The following is an 18,400-nucleotide window of genomic DNA, read 5'->3' on the forward strand; positions in this document are numbered from 1 at the left end:
AAAGCAAGAATAAGAGATATGACTAATGAGCAATGCTACACGTACATGTTTTCTTTATAAATGTTTCACAATTTCACTTGGTGCAATCTGATTGGCAGTTGGCAAGAAAAAAAAAAGAAAAGAAATTTTTTTTTTGCCAATTTAACAACACCTGTAAAGAAAACCTTGTACACTTAGCTTATTCAATGACTGACACCATGTTTGGAATTTGAGCTCAGGGTTTAAAGTTCCATTTACGAATCTATAATCTAGTTAGTAAATCCACAACGGGTTGGTAATTGTTTGCGAGATACGAAAATTTTAGTGGATAAAGCTACTTTGTCCAAAGAATTTGATAGAAAGTTTGACATAATTACATGTGACAGTAGATGATTGAATGATAAAGCTGGCCGTATTTCAAACTGTCCAATAATAAAATACTACGTAATATTATATCAAACTTTATGCCAATTTTGTTGTTAGTGTAACATGACTGAACTTTAGTGCTTAAGATACTATTGTTCTCTTCTCATTGTTTAAATTTTTATATTCGACTTTGGGCAAAATGTGACAAGGATAAGGATTCGTTTGATAAGCTATTTAAACGGTCAAAAAAATTATTCTGAAATTAAAAATTTATTTTTGATCCTATTTGATTAATTTATAAAAATTTTGGTTAGAAAAACTTTTAGATGAAATTGATTCAACAGAAGAACCCTTAATAGAATATCTTGAAATTTGAAAAATTACCATTACATTGCTCATAATAAATTGCTAAAAATAGTATTGTAAACATTATCTTATAAGTTTGTGTCATATTGTTAAAAGTTAGGAGCTGTTTGGGCTCTATTATTCCACATTTTAATGAGGAGAATAGTAATTCTTATGAAGAATGTGTTGTTGAAAAAGAAGGAAAAATTTTTAGGTTTACGTTTAATATTATTTTATTGAAAAATATGTGATTGATACGAAGATGGAGAAAAATAAATTGAAATTTAATGGGGGCCAATTAGGGGCTTAATAAAGTTGATGGGTCACACGAAGTGTAGAATAAAAATGTAAATAAAAATTGTGTGTTCAATGAATGTGTTGTTAAAAAATGAAGTTTGACCAACTTTTTGTCGAACAAGAAATTGATCATATATTAATCTATATATGATATCTTTTATGATGGTTGGAGTAGCATCCATATTGCTTTTTGAAGAATTTTCATAATGAGATTAATCACAATAAAATAAAACAAAATGTTTTTGAAAGTGGAATAGAAAGCCTAAAAAATCAAACAATATGAAGATAATTATTTTTAAATAATTTTACGATATTAAATAACACATTATTATATAAAATGTAAATCTCAAAATAAAGAAAAAAAATGATATTTTTATATGGTATGCTATAAATAAATTGATTAATATAATTATTCTTACCTCCTAAAAATTGAAATATATCAAGAATTTGATGAGATTATCTGAAACTTAAAAAGGAGTTGAACAGCTATATGTGATAGTTGGTCTTGGAACTTGGTAAAGGTCCTCTAAAAACACGAGGAAAAATTATTGCATAGGTCCTTAAGCTATTGTATGATTCATAAGTTGATAGTCAATCTTTAGAATTTAGCCATAAACTTTTATATTATAGTTGAACATTTAACACCCAATGATAGCAAATAAATCTATGATAAATTGTTACATGGTCCTCATAAATACATGTTTCCATTTCTGAGCATCGATTTTAGAAGGATGGTTCCACAATTAAATTTGGATCCGACGATTTCACTTACTAAATATTCGAAAATTTTAGTTTTTATTCTGTTCTCGTTAGAATTGAACCGAATTGGACCATACCCATCCCTAATTTCAAGTAAGAATACTTTTATAAAGTAGGTTATTATATCAAAAGTTAATTTTTCAAAATATCAAATAAAAAGTGACGAGAACATCAAAATGAGAATATATTAATATATTAAAAAGTGACGAGAACATCAAATAAAGCGATCATGAATGAAAATCGAGTTAAAACAAAATGATCCTTAATGAAAATTATTTACCAATGGGGTCAAATATAGTCACCGTGAATACAATGCCAACAAATTGAAGTCAGACATTACTTTTACCAAACTTTTATTTTAGAGTTCAATTTGTCTTAGAATATTAATATCAAATTCTTAACCGTTGTGTGGTTCTGTTCTTCATGTGTCTATTTGTTTTGTTTGATATGAATTTTGTGGATATTATCTTAAGATTTCTTAACCGCATTACATAAGGTTTTCGTTCAACAAAATGTAAGATTGTCACGTGCGTTTCACTTCATATGTTTAAGTAATAAACGATAATAATATTTACATTTTAATAAAATAATAATATTTACATTTTAAATAAAAAAATGTAAATTATTTCAAACTGATCCCTTACTCACATGCCCATCCCAACCTGAGGATCTAACCGCGACCCAGGAATTGTAACCACAAATCATAACCCCATTAAAATTAAAAAAAAAAAAAAAAAAAAAAAACCNTGGGGACTTAAATGTAATGAAAATTTATTTGACTTTTTCTATCAAAAAGGGAACTCAAAAACGCTTTTTCTTCTTCTCCTCCTTTTTTTTCTGAGAAGTATTACATGTATATAATTGTCTATATAATGGTATTCACAATTACACGTGATACTGGATCCAACTTTTAATTCAAATCTCACACTTGCACATCAACAATCGAATGATTGCCACATCACATTATAAACACCATTATGTACAATAATTATGTACAAATATTATTTTCCATTTTTTTTTATTGTTTTATAAATTTGAAGATGCACTTCACTCTTTTGGCAACTTACCCTATTAAGTTTAATATTGATCGCGTAAAAGGTAAAATTTCACATTAGGGAAAAAAATAACTCTAATAAATAATAAGCCTTTATCTGGCGCGGCTTCTTTCAATTAGTCTATCAGATTTTGACGCAATTTACTATAGGAGACCAATAGAAAGTTGAAAAAGTGTGGGAACTACTTTTTGACTTGTGTTTTAGGCTCGAAAACTTTTACCCTTCAATTGGTAAGGATTATTACCGAAATGCCTATCTATTATGAAATACGGAAAATTGTTAACCCCCTCGAGAAAAGTGACATTATTGATATTTCAAATATAGCTACCATTGATATCAAAAAATGCGTTAACAAAATCTCAACACCTCCCCCTCCATGTATCATCAACACGCTGATATATCCCGTTAGGAAGCAAAGGCCGTGGATAGGAAAAAAGGTCCGATAACCATTTGCACTTCAACGGTCAAATCAACAGCAAGATAAAAAATAATATGAATGTAAGAGATGGAGAGGGGATTTGGCTAGGGTTAAATTAGTTACCTTGATTGTGAAGTGATATCACATATATATAAAGAAGTGAATGGGCCTAATGGGTTAATGGGTTTAGTGAAATGGGTCTAAGTCTAAGCCCAATATGCAATTATTTAATTAAATAGATTCAATCAATTAAACGGGACTCCCTCTATAAGAGCATCTCACATAATTTATAGATATAATAGCCACTATTGTTAACTAAATTTTCTCATCACTGTTTGCAGCTTGCATTTTATATTTTACTATTATATTAGAGCTTGAAATACTCTTTCAAAAAAATCAACTTTTTAGGATAGAACCACAAGATTCAAAACAAGCAATTTAATCAATTTAAAGCTTGACTGAATGAACAATTGGATTCAATGTTCAAAAGGAAATCAATTTAAAGCTTGCTCAAATGGACAATTGGATTCGATATTGGTATTCTTAAACCAAGTATCATATTGCAAATGCATGTTCGCTAGAGTAAAATTTTGCATCGGTTAAATATAAAATAACTTAAACTTCTCAAATTCTCTTTATTAAACAACATGATAATTTTTTAGACGTTGGCTAATAATATTCATGATAGCTAAATAACAGTGCTATTGTTGAAGGAAAAAGCTTCTTGTCCAAGGCCAAAATCAATATATATTGAAGTCTCTCTCTCTCTCTCCCCATCCATGTATAAAGAAAAAAGATGCGATATAAGGTGAAAATCGTTTAGATAATAGTTACAATAAACAATATTTAAAAAAGTAATAAAAGCGTATGCTTGCATTAATTAATGTTTTATTAGATATTAAACTATATCAAATTAGAAAAATTTAAAAGTCAGATATGGGAAGGTTGTTGGCTTTGATATTAAATTACATTAAACTAATAAATTATTGGCATATGTTACTTATACATAATGCGGTGTCCATAATGATGTCCACCTTTCTCACATTAAGGGAGATTCATTTTGAATAAAATATAATGAGGTGTGCTATGGGTACATAAGGGGATACATAATGATATCCCCCTCGCATGTGCCGGGCACACCTGAAGGAGATACCATTATGTACTCCCTTTATGTACTACAAAGGTTTTCCCAAATATAATTAATCCAAAGTGTGTCCCCTTCCATTTAAGGAGGGTAGACACTATTATGGATACCGTGATGCTTGTGTAGCAAAAGCCTAAATTATTCTATGTGGTTGTATTATATCACATTCAAAGTCATATCCACATCAGAGCCGTAGAATTTACGATTATACACATGGAAGATGCAGACGTCCGTTAGGTTTCCATTCATTGTCCACTTTTGCATGTGGGTTATACATTAAATCCTTTTATCAACTAAAATCTTGCTTAAATTTCCTTCCACTTTAGTTTGACTAAAATTTATAAGTTGTTTATAATCAATAAAATCACTTCTATCTACATGTTTTGTGAAATTCACAAGCAATATCTATCTATCCACTCTATTTTTGTAGGTTTATAGTTTAAGTTGTATGTAAACACCTACCAAACATGACCTAAAAGTAAAAAAACTACTAATATGTTTTTTTATTTTTATTTTCTTAACGAGAAAGTGCAAATTAAATAGAATTATGAATATACATGAAGTAGATAAATAAATTTCAAAAATCCTAATAAATTGACATTTTTGGATATAATAGTAATTATTAATGAGTGCTGTTAGAATTAGGTCTCAAACTAAATTGTATGAGGATATACAAGATAAAAACCCAAAGGCGGTAGGTCCCAATTGTCAAATTGCAACGACTAAAAAATTATGTGATTGACTATCAATGTGATTGTGTCGATATGTCCATGTAACGCGGTGATTCAATTCTTAACAAAGTGAAAGAGTTCGACCTTGAAAGAGTATGTGATTATCCTTAATTTGAAAAGAGGGACAAATCAATTGTCACTTGAGAGAAGTCAAGATGATTTAATACAATGTTCGGAGGGATTGCTACAAAGTTCGGATAAAATGTTGCATCCGGTAGACATGAATTAAATAATAATTTTTTGTAATGAATTTTGAATTACTCCAGGTTAATATTTTTAAAATATATTTCATTTATTTAATCATTTTATATACATGTGAAACCTCGGGTATGTTAAACTATATTGAACTATATTGCATAATTTATTAATTATTATTTTGAGCTCTATTTGCTGATTCACCGTTAAGTGGTCTCGAATATACTTGGAGAAAGCAGGGATTTTATTTTGTAGTAAATATATTTTACATAGGTCTACATTCAATAATTGAGTGTCTACAAAGGTTGAACTCCAACTTTGAGAGCCCTCATCGTCTCGTCCCTAGAGTTTTGTGAGGGAGGTAAATCGTGGGATATGCTTCAACATGCCAGAGAACAAGAGTTGCCTGTAATTGAGTGTCTATAGGTGCAATGTAAATTGGTAAGAGAATTTAGTTGTTGAAGGTTGTGTGCAGAAGGTGAACTTCTGTAGTTTGTAATGAAATTTAACGTTAGACATAGAAATATCTCTATACACATCAAAAAATCTTTTAATTGATATGCCATACCCTCCTTTTTGGGTAGATTGCTGCAATACTCATAAGCAAGCAACTGAACAAATAGGGCTCCAAAAGCACACCTAGGTGGTTTGAGAGACGGTCTAAAATTTTATTTAGCCCAAAAACACAATTCTTGACTAAAATGAATGTGGTGTTGTGAATTTACTCAATCATGCACAATGAAATTTTAAATTATTTTAATTCCCATGAAGGATTTTATTTGTGTTTAGATAAAAATTACGACAAGAATCACACATTTAATTAATTTTGTTAAGGACAATCACAATCTACACAATACAGCTGTTTAATTGTTCATCCTCCGATGGTAATTGACACAAGGGAAAAAGAATTAGAGAATTAGAGTACTATTTTATTTGCTTTTCCTTGACTTCGACATTGTTGTTGAGTTCATAGGTCATTAGAGTTCCATAGAATTCTCCCAAATGATATGTATTAATATCTTTAGTATTTACCAGCAACATCCTTAATGGGCATTATTCCTCTAATTGACATAAGCATATTGCTCACAAGCTCACTATTAGTAAATTTGTGACCAAAACCTTTTAGACCATTTACAATATCGATAAACTGAGTAATCATATTAATAATGGGCTCATCTTGTTTCATAAAGAAGTTTTCAAATTCCTTAATCAGGATATTAGTTTTGGTCTCTTTAACTTTACTAGTGCCAACATGAGTAATTTCTAGTGCATGTCAAATGTCATATGCGCAATCACATGTGCTAATGTGATTGGACTTATTTCTATCTAATGCACAAACAAAATAGGTTCTTGACTTTAGCATTTGAGGACAATTTTATCATATCCTTCTCTAGATTTAGGAATAGTTTGTTCAGGTTTTTCATCAATTTTAATAGTTTTGGTAAGCACATAAGAATCATATTCAATAATTTCCCAAAATTTGGGATCTATTGATCGAATATAATTCATCATCATGGCTTTCCAATAATTATAATGTGTGCCATCAAAGAAAGAAGGTTGGTTTGTAGAATGCCCCTCAAGATTTTGAAACATTGGTTAGCTATTACTCAATATTTTAAAATCTTTGAAAATAAGTACCAAACTCTAATGCCAATTAAAAGCCTGCCAAACAAAGGCTAAAAGAAAAGGAAAAAAAAAAGCGCAAAGATATGATTGGCATAACATCTTTGATTTGATTCAAATAAGCATAGGCTTTGGGTAATTTGCCAAAGGAAAAACTATCTGAATGAAGGGCAGAACTAAGACAAATGCAGATCAATCTAAAGATATTCGAAATAAATACAAATAAAGCAGGATTAAAGGAGAAATAAAAAAAATAGTAGAGAAAAGTTATACAAAGTTGTAGGTTCAAGAACGTAAGGTGCCCTTGCTTTTTCAGGGTAAGAAGAGGTAGAGAAAATGCCTCGAGATTTGATTATGAGTTATTAAATGGTAAAATAAATAAAAATTCACAATTGTGAGGGTTGTTCCAAACAGGGGCGGACCCAGACCATTTGAATTGTGGGGTCAAAATTTTTTTTTTTCGAACAACGTATCATGAAAAAAAAGGAAAAATCGGTTGTTTACTGTTCATATTCGATATGTGCACTTTGGGAAGAAATTGTTGGATTATATGATACATTTATGGACTAAATAATGGATATGGACCATGTGATATGGATATAGATTTAGAATTTGGACTTTTTGAGGCAGAAAATTAAGTTTTCAGCATTAAAAAAAACAGAAAATTAAGCTTTCAGCACAAAAAAAAAAAAAAAAAAAAAAAAAACAGAAAAACTGTGGGGTCATTTGACCCCACATGACCCCATGTGGGTCCGCCTGTGGTTCCAAAAGGCCCCAGACTCATACAAGGGGTAGCAATGAGGAATTTTTTGCAATGAGCGAAAACTTGGCATAGCAATGCCACATTAAGGTAGAAGGCCCACGGATCGTGAACTTCTTTTCCTAGAGGAGAAGCAATGACGGTATATGGGAAAATAGAATCTATTCCAAACAAATATGCCATGGTTCATTACTTCAACAAGGTATAAATATCTAAATTTGATATTTTTAGATACTTTTCAAACCTATTGCCGATACTAAGTAGCAGTCAAAAAATTATATCCATTTTTCTTGATATTATGCATGGATCAGGTAGCAATCCATAGATAATGCTTTAAACTTGTCCTAACTTTTGGTTGAAAATCTATATTTTATTTCTCAATAGAAAAATGAGATATTTTTTAACATTGGATTTTCATATACTATACAATCAATCAAAGGTGGAGGCCGTGAATGGTACCAAATAGAGGCAAACTCTGAATACTAAATATGGCCTCAAAATAATAGGGGTCAAGGTCGGCCAGTGAGACGATGGGGGATTTTTTATCACAGCAACAATAATGTCACTAATATGAGCATATCGATGATTGCGAGCTCTATGATACGGATACACATCAATTCTTGAGCGTATCGATCTAGGCATTGTCTCCGAGAGAGGCTCAATGGAATAGATATGACTATGAAGATGTGGACTACTTGTACATAAACAGAAAGACCCAACTTATTATTTTTCTTCATTTCTTTGTCTTTTATTCTTGTCTTTGAATTTTTAATAGAGAAAGAGTTTCTTATAGATTATCGAAAGATTCATTAGAATGCGACCCGACAGGAATTTAACATCAACCATATTTCAACCTCGGATCATTGGTGAGGAACATTACGAAACTGTGCAAAGAGTTAAGCAAACTTTACAACGTTACAAATAGGGTTTTGTATAGAATAGAAAAACCAAAATGATTGCAATTCTACCATTATTATGATATTACATATTCCACTTTGGGAAAAATAAAAGGATTCGGCATTTGATCTTTTCACTGAGATAAAGACACAAAAATCAAATTCAGAAACAATATATGATATTTTTAGCACTTAACCACCTTTACGTGTGTGACACTTTCATCTCACACGACTGCTAAGTGGTAAAAGAAAAAAGACTCATCTTCTTTCTTTTTTGATTGCTTTCCCTGCATATGTAAAAGACCGAATCCATTTAATTAGATTCGCTCTTCATCGACAAACTTGAAATTTACAATCCCTGGTAAGATTGGTTCAGGATCATGGGATCCTTTTCTATCAGATAGGAAGGGTTGTAGCACAAATGTACAACCCCTTCAACTATGAATGTTTTTAACCTTTCTACTCCTATCTTTACTTTCACTAGTATTTTCAACAGGACCAAGATTGTCCGTTGATTTATTTGTTATTCCATACCTGTGTTCAAAATCATGGAGAGTACTTCTTAATCATTTTTACCAACTTAAAGCCCCAATTTGACTTCCTTTTAGGTACATCATATTGGATAATTTATAGAATCTCCATTACTAATCGTTGGTGCATCTTGGTCTTCCTAACCATCCACTCATTTTTTTACCTAGTATCTTATTACGAATAATTTCGACAACTTTAGGAGAAAAAGAGGCATTTACCCATTGGATTTTCGTAATCAGATGAAAAGAATAAAGATTCAAATCTTAACTTACATTAGTTTTTTTTATCCATCTCATGAAAAAAATGGAATTTCTTTTGTTCTTTTTTGTGATCTATTTCCATATATATAAAAGAAATAAGAAGAGATAGTCTAGAAACGACATCTGTTATGTCAATGACACCAAAGGGGCATTAAATGAATGGAATTAGGATATGGATGAAATATAATGAAATAGAGCCACTTTGAGGTCAACCTACTAGTTCTTTTTATGAGACACAAATGGGAAATTTTATCATCGAAGCGGAAGAACTGCTGAAACCACACTGCCTTCTTGAAAGATAAATGTCTAAACTACTAGATGATGGGGGGCAACTTGCCCAACCGTCCTTGTACTAGGATAAAAATGTAGAACTAACAGAAATAAATCATGGGGATGAAAGTTTTTTTTTTTGGGAAAAAAAATGAATTGAATATAAAATATTCAAGCAAGAAAAAGAAAAACAAAACAAAACAAAACAAAGAAAGAAAGACTATTTACATTCCTTCTTATGTTTCTATTTGAGGCAATATCTTACCAAGGTAATGATTAGTAGTTGGTTCGAGAGAATAATCAGCTAGATTGGGACTGAGACACGATCCAGACTCCTACAGGAGGCAGCAGTGGAAATTTTTTTGCAATGGGCAAAAGCTTGACGAAAAAATACTGTGTTTTTCATTTTCTTTGAATTCATATAGACACCCCCATATATCTCTCACGATCAACCCAATCAAGAAAATCAAAAACACTTACAAAAAATGCTCTCAATTTTTTCGATTTACATTTTTTAATTAGATGAAAGGAACAATGATTCAAATCTTACCTTACATCAGTTTTTTTTATCCATCTCATAAAAAAATAGGATTTCTTTCTTCCTTTTTGTGATCTATTTATCTGTTTAAAATCAGTGATGAGCGGGATCTAACCTTTACGGTACATAATGGTTGTAGACCCCACAAAAAAAGACACGTATAGAAATAAACATTGAAGAAATTTTAAGCTCTTCTATTTTGGTTTATGGTTTCTCTTGGCTATATGGTTCATTCGGGGAAGAAATCGAGCTTCAAGAAATAGTGGTGCCAATAGTTCATCGCTGAAGAAAGGACTCACTAAGCCGGGATCCAACTAATACTAATTTAATATAATAGAAAATACTAATATAATAGAAAAGACCAAGAGTGACTAACCAAGAAGATGGTGAATTGATTTTCAAAACTTTTTCGAGAATTAATTCTAGATTTAAATTAATTTGATATCAAATGGGATAATTAAACAAATATGTACAAAAAGAAAGTTCAAAAGTTTAAAAAAATAAATGAATTGATAAAGATAAACAAAGAAGTGATAAAAAAATTTAAGCACAAAAGTATCTCACTTTAATGCTCGTAGAAAATATTGTAAAGAATGTAAGAAGTGGGGGGTATTTATAGAGTTCAAAAACGTCAAAAAAAATCTATATTTGCGGACGACTCATCCGATCGATAGCCTCTTGTCTGGATGATCAATAAAGTCATATGTGCAGTAAAAATTAGAAGTCAGAACGGTCAAATTTTTGACAACTACATTTTTTTGGTCGACCATCTCTTGGGCCGATTGATAGTTGCTTCAGTCGGTTGACTGTGGGCAGTTTTCGGTCACTTCACGTTTTGGCCCATTTCGATGCGATTTGAAGGTATTGAAATGCATAGACTTTTGGAAGGTATTTTTAACTAGTTTTTAAAGAAAAAATCTATATTTTCAAGTCAAAAAACCTTTTTAAAGGCATTTATATATTTGATTAAAACATTGCATTCGAATGACTTTTAATGTACAAAAATTGTTTTTAATGCATAGAAAGATTTTAAGCTGAACCATTCACTGTTAAATATCAAAGTGTTAGTACCTTTTTATTTTGTCTAAGAAATCAAGTCTTGATGTTCCTCCGAAGTTTGGCTCTTAAACTCTTGAATGTTTGACTTCAATCTTGACCTCTTTCTTTGATGCCGTGTCTTATACTTTTGATCTTGATATTTCTTAGCATTTATCTCTTAAGCTCTCATCTCGAAAGATTTAACTCGAGTGCTTTTCTTCCACTTTGATTTTCCTTTCAAGTCTGATATATAATGCTTGATTGATTTTAATATTGAACTATCATCACTCAAAATAAATTTTTAGAAACAATATTAATCTTGTTTGCTATGATAAAAACATTGAGGATGAAGTCAGCACCAACTAGTATAAGATAAGTTGCAGCTGAACTAATTGAAGAAACAAGAAGGGGTGAAGATCATAGAGATAGAGCATTGTATAAATCAATGCAATATCCCCTAGCAACTGACCGGCTAGTCTTTCTTGTGACTCGAGAAGACAAAATAGTAAAAATCTGTAATAGTCCACACACACACACACACACAAATATATATATATATATATATATATATTGATCTCAACTTTTTTTGATGACTCAGGTGTCTCATCTTCGCCCGAATAATCTTGAAGAATGGCAGCATTTCCCCTAGTTTGCTACTCAGGTAAATCTAGATGCAGCCACAACTTATACACTCAAAGCTGGTCTATTAGGGATATGTGCACTATGAAATATTAAATATTTTTGAATGATGGGTTCAACTTAACTACAATTTATCTTTTGTTGAGTACACTCAAGAAGATAAATTCTAGAGACATGTTAAACTAACTCATAAGATGCGTGAAGACAAATAGTTGTCAACTTTATGATCCAGGAGTTTTATGGACAGAAAATTGATAATAATACATATCCAAATTTTTATTAAAGCTTGTTGAGTATACTCAAAGTCTTAATATAACAAATGGGATCCCAGCCCACTGGAAGTAAAGTATGAATTCCATAAATTTATGCTAGAGAGTCATAAATTTGAGTTAAACAGTGAGAGCATAATTAATTTAATAAAAAATCATGTTAAATTAATTGATGTATTTTATGTGTTATTCTTTTACTTTTACTCATTTATATTTATTGAATCATAAGTAACCATATGTATTTGAGAGGCATACTCTGTAATCTGAAAATTGTTCTCAGACATGAGAAATTGGTTATGCCCTTAAATAGCCATTTCTAGAGGCACCTGCTGATGACTCGATTAAGGAAGAGTTAGCTGTTATAATAACACTGTGATGACGATAGTACTGCACATGTGTGATGTTTGCAATTATTTCACCTGAGTTACAAATGCAACACGAGAGTATAGATGCTAATGTATGATTTCTTTCATTTCAAAGAGCTGTATAGTAATAGTCATGTGTGGAAGGATATAAGACTTCCAAGCAATTATACCAGTGCAAAATGATAGGAGAAACTTAAGTGCATGAATGACTGGCATTGAAAAGTTCTCTCAATTGAGTTCAATTATAAACCATGAACTAAGTATTGACTTGGTTCTATAGTCTCCTAGAGAGAGAGAAAGAGAGCTATTTTACGTTTATTATCAATGTAACATAAATAAGCTCGAATGCACTCTCATTGAGTTGCTGAATATCCTTAAGATAATGAAGCCCAATATTAAAATTTGTAGTAGGCAAGTCTTAGTCATTGATTCTCCTACAGGTTGTAGGAGAAAGGCAAAATGATGCTTTAGGAAAACATCCAAGATGGACAAGATGGTCAAATCTAATAATTCTTGTTATTATTTTGGAATGATGGGAAATCTAATGACCGATGTTATTATTTTGGAATGATAGGCCATCGGAAGAAAAACTGCATGGATTATATCTACTTCATTAGCTTCTTCGGTATTAGATACTAGATATGTATCTCATATTTGTATAAATATATAGAAACTAAATAGAAGTAGACCACTACAAAAGAAAGAAGTTGACCTAGACGTTAAAGATGAGTAAAGGACGCTACATTCCTTGTGGGAGCGTACTTCTTGCCATTACCTTTACGCTTCGAATTAAAATTAAAAAAATGTTATTTTGTTCTCATCATTACCAAAAACATTATTTGAATTCATGTTTGGACGAATTATTTTAATATTAAGAACACTTTTTGCTCATTTTATCTTGATAAGATCTTAATGATTTTGGTAAATTACAAAATGACATTTATATTCTAATACTATGTATTCTATAACGAGTATAGAAATTGAAAGGCATAAAAAAATGATAATCTGAATAACACCTAAGTCTGACCTTATAGACTTGGTCGTATAAATAAAAAATTTAATTCTAAAATTACATAAAGATGTATATTTGGGATCAACAGATTTTAAATCATTTGACAAATGCGAATCATACCTATTAGGTACAATGATCAAATCTCTTTTTACTTGAAATTTAGCAAAGTCTGCATAATTACTGGCCCAATACATAGTGATGTTTATGAACCCATGTCAATTAATGTCAGATGAGATTTCTCTTATTTTATCACAATTACTAATTAATATTTCATAAATGGTCAAGTATGCTTGATGAAATTTAATTATGAAGCTTTTAAAAGGTTCAAGGAATTCAAGTAAGAAGTGGAGAAATAATTAAGTAAAGACATTCTCACACTAAGATATGATCGATGTGGGGATATATTAAAATTAAAAGTTTAGATTATCTAAAAAAGAAATAGATTCTCTTACAGTGACTCCTCCACATACACTGCAACATAATGGTGTATCTAAAATGAGAAATCTTAAACTATTAAATATAGTGCGATTAATAACAAACCATGCAAACCTTCCAAAATCGTTTTGCGATCATATACTAACTGCAACGTGCTAAACACTAAATCACGTCCCATCTAACTAAGTTAACAAAAACTCCATATGAGCTATGAAAAACGACAGTAGTCCCAATTGATCTCATATAAAAATTTAGAGCTTTAACGCTTATTTGAAGCGCACTGATTTTGATAAGCATGAATTTATATCCGATAAATACATATTTGTGGGATATCCAAAATAGATATTTGGATATCAATTCTATAAACCCATTAAGAAGAAAGTCTTTGTCTTACGATATTCCATATTCCCAGATAAAGAGTTCATTTTAGAAGAGGACAGTGGGAGCAAAATAGAACTTGAAAAATATTCAAGAGTCTATAGTTATATTTGACCAAGGAGATGAATCTGAGTTTGATCCCACACCTGATAAGGGACATATACTTGATAATGAAGTAGAGAATCCTGAGGACATGTCCGTTTGTGTAAATCCAGTAAGATCATTCGACTTTCAAGAATGTGCGAATCCATGATTAGTAATTGAGGATGATGAACCTACTAATTGTATAAAACAAAGTCAAGTGTTCACTCAAAGAGATGGCAAGAGGCCATGGAATTCGAAATGAACTCTATGTATATGAACAAGGTTTAGACTTTGATCGACCAATCTGATAGGATAAAGCGCATAAGTTGTAAATGGGAGAAGGTCGACATGGATAAAAAATCCATTGCAAATGGTTATAAACAAAGACATGAAATTGACTTTGATGAAACCTTCTAGCCTATAGCTATATTTTGTCCATTTGGATTTTGCTTACAATAACTACATGCCATGATTATGAGTTTGGTAAAATGATTTCAAAACTACATTCATTAACATGAACTTGCAAAAGGAAGTGTACATAACACAATTCGAAAGTTTTGAATCCAAATATGCTTATAAGGTATACAAATTTTATCAATTCATATATGGATTGAAGCAAGCCTCTTGGAGTTGAAATCTTCGATTTGATGAAAAAATTAAAAGGTTTGATTTTATAAAAAATGAAGAAGATCAGTATGTTTACAAGAAAAGTAGTGAAAGCGTGTCATATTCCTAATATTATATGTAGATAACATATTAATAGGAAATGATATCCCAATATTTCAATCATCGAAATCGTGGTTGTTAAATAATATCTCCGTGAAAGATATAGGAGAAGCAACTTGATTTATAGAGATAGATTTAGAAGATTGTTTAGCTCATCCCCAACCTATAAAGATAAAATCTTGAGTAGATTTTGTATGGAGAAAATGAACTAAGAGTAAATGGATATGCTAATGCTAACTTCAAGTCAAACTAGAATGATAGCAAATCTCAAATAGAATATTGGTTTACTCTTAAGAGGTGTGTTGAAAAGGTTCAAAACATGAAATAACCATTGATTCAATAGCAGAAACCTAATACATGATTGCTTCAGAAGCAGTAAAGAGTTGCGGTGTGGATCAAGATGTTCATTAATGAACTTGAATTAGTTCCTAACATTTTTTATCACATGCCTTTATATCGTGAAAATAACAAAGCCTTCGCACAAGTGAAGGAACTAAGGTCTCATCAATGATCCAAACATGTGTTAAGGCGATATCACATCATAAGAGAGATAATATAATGAAATGATGTAAAGTATGAACGAATTTCCATAGTTGATAATATTTTAGATCCATTGACAAAAAGTTGTCGCAATATAAATATGATCGTCATGTAGATTTTTATGATATTAAATACATAAGTAATTGGATCTAGTGCAACTAGAAGTTTGTAAGTATTATACCCTAGATCCAATCAATTTTGAATATAAGCATTTTTAATTATAATTGAGGCAATTTTATAACAGATATATTATTTAATTAATATTCAATTAAATTAAATAATAAAGTCTATAGATTCAAATTTTAGTAATTTGTTAATCACAAAGAGTTGTGATTGTGAAATACAAATTACATATGATTGAATTTTAAATCATCATGATTATAAGTAATAACAAGATAATTGATGCAATTTTATGACATATCTATTATTTAATTAATATTCAATTAAATTAAATAATAAAGTCTATAGATTCAAGTTTTAGTAATTTGTTAATAAAAAAGAGTTGTGATTATGAAATATAAATTACATATGACTGAATCTTAAATTATCATGATCATAAGTAATAACGAGATAATGATATCGTTAATATGAATATATTGTCATGTGTGACATTTCTTATTTGTGAAGTAAGTAGCTAATCTCACGAGCGAAAGTGTGGTGACACTTAAATGAACACGTGGATGTTTTGTTATAAAACAAAAAAATTGGAGATCCACTGGGGAGATTCTATATGGATAACTATCCAAGTGTCAGTGGTTAATCTCTAATGTTCAGAAGCGGACTTCAACTTGAGGTCATCATATTACCTTATATGAGGATAGTCATATTTTGGTGATGTTGGATGTTGCTCTACCAAGAGCTGCAAATAAAACATCATTTGGGTATGTAAAGAATCACATGATGCTTGTGAATGATCAATAAATGATTCATCAATACTAAGGGCATGTTTGAGCCACATTATTTCAAAAAATGCATTATTAAACAGTGATTTGACATCATTTCAACCACACATTCTTCAATAAAATAATATTCCACGTAAATCCAAAACTTTTCCTTATTTTTTAACCACACATTTCCCATCAATACGTTATTCAAGAATACATTATTACCAAAATAATATGGCTCAAACACCTCCTAAATAGTAAGAGATTATAATTTACATTTCATCTAGTTAAGTTGATAATAAAATCCTAGGCCAATATGTACTCATAAATCGAAAATGAGTTTTCTACTAATATTGACTAAATAGTAGAATGGGGGATATGATTGATGATTAAGATTAACACATATCTATATCTCGTAATTGATTAGATCATATTGACGAAAGAATTATAGTTTCACAATTAACGAACAAATTCGGTTCTGTCATACCATGTGATATTTTCCGTCACGTGTATTGTCTAACACATTGTTAGGTGTCAGTCTAGGACGATGAATTTTTGATAAATTAGAATGGGTGTTTTAATTTGTCGATTTTGATTAGATCAAAATAATAATTCACATCATTAAGCATTGTGATTGAAAATCTAATAGGTCATACACAAAAGGAGAACTAAAAAAATGAGATTTACTAATTAATTAACAAGTATTGGATAATTAATTAATGGGGTTGCTTATAAATAGCCTGAATTAATTAATTTATGAACCAAATTTAATTAATTGGATTAATTAAATATTGGATCAAATTAAGTTATGATTTGAGTTTATATAAATAAGCTACTAGGGTTTGAAAACTGTAGAGAAAGTTCATATTTTTGCTAGTACAAGAAAAGTAAAAACCTTAGCCTTCTTAATCTTGTTTCTTGTGTAGATTTTCATTAGAAGCTAGACAATTGGACAGCTGTGGATTACAAATCGTGATTGTTGGAGTTCAAGAAAAGCAAAGGAGTTTGCAGAATTCAACAAATATAAAATTTATATTACAATTTCTATCAAATACAAAGCAGATCTTCGATGAGAATTGAAATTTTGTTTAAATTTCACTGTGCATGAGTAAGTAAATTTCCAACTGGAACTACTTTTTGACTTGCATTTTAGGATAAAAAAACTTTACTATTCATTTGGTAAGGATTATTACTGAAAATGCCCCTATCTATTATGAAATAAGGATAATTGTCAACCCTATAGAGAAAAATGACTGACATTTCAAATATAGCTACCGTTGACATAAAAATGCACTAACAAAATCTCAACCACCTCCCCTCCTTGTAGGCATCACCTGTACACTAGAATATCCCATCAAGAGAGAAAAGCCGTCGATAGAGAAAAAGGCCCACGACCATTTACATTTCAACGGTCAAGTCAATAGTTAGACGAAAAATAATATGAGTGTAAAAGATGGAGAAAGGATTTTGCTAGGGTTAGGTTATTTACCTAGATTGTGAAATGATATCACAACATACATATAGAAAAGTGAATGGGCCAAGGGGTTTAGTAAAATGGGCCCAATTACAAGCTCAAGATGCAATTGTTGAATTAAATAGGTTCAGTTAAGTGAATGTGATTCCCTCTATTTAAACACTTCACATAATTTATAGATATAATAGTCACTACTGCTAACTGAATTTTCTCATCACTGTTTGCAGCTTGCATTTTATAGTTTACTATCATATAAAGGGTTTGAAATACTTATTTTAACAAAATCGACTTTTTCTGATAGAACCAAAAGACTCAAAACATGCAATTCAATCAATTTAAAGTTTGCTCGAATGGACAATTGGATTCAATGTAGGTATTCTCAAACCAAG

The sequence above is a fragment of the Olea europaea genome, unplaced genomic scaffold (assembly GCF_002742605.1).
Source record: "Olea europaea var. sylvestris unplaced genomic scaffold, O_europaea_v1 scaffold1326, whole genome shotgun sequence".
In the NCBI taxonomy this organism is placed as follows: domain Eukaryota; kingdom Viridiplantae; phylum Streptophyta; class Magnoliopsida; order Lamiales; family Oleaceae; genus Olea; species Olea europaea.